The sequence below is a fragment of the Egretta garzetta genome, unplaced genomic scaffold (assembly GCF_000687185.1).
Source record: "Egretta garzetta isolate BGI_Z169 unplaced genomic scaffold, ASM68718v1 scaffold251, whole genome shotgun sequence".
Taxonomy (NCBI): domain Eukaryota; kingdom Metazoa; phylum Chordata; class Aves; order Pelecaniformes; family Ardeidae; genus Egretta; species Egretta garzetta.
In genome coordinates this window covers 7,865,549-7,866,045 of record NW_009258952.1, presented here as the reverse complement: position 1 = coordinate 7,866,045, position 497 = coordinate 7,865,549, and positions in this window count along the sequence as shown.

Sequence of the window (497 nt, the reverse complement as noted above, 5' to 3'; positions counted from 1 at the left end):
CGGGGGGGGGTGTGGAGGCTGCCTCTCCCGAGGCCCTAGCAGAACTGTCGCGTGTCCGGGGAGAACGGTTACGGTGCGAAGCCATGCACGGGCTGCACCTGACCAGGTCCCACCGATTCCAGCCAGAGCTTGGGAGGAAATCGGAGGCGAGACACAGCCACGGGAGCGTCCGGGTGGGCTGACGTTCAGAGCTTCTGCTTCCTGGGGAAACCTTGACATTTCATAGTCGGAGGGCATTCCAAAGCCAAACGTTTTGAGAATTTCCCATTAAATACCTTTTTTCCCTTGCTTCAAACATAGTCTTGCCATTCTGAGTTGCCATTTTTGATGAACATTTTCACTTAACAACCATAAAGCAATCAAAAAGTTCAAATCTCTCACCCCCCCTTTCAAACTGTCCTCTCTCTGGATTTGCCCATCCACAGTCATAAATACAAATTTTTGAAAAGAAATGTTTTTTTAAAAGAACACAAAATTTTCAGAGGCAAGTGGCGAAA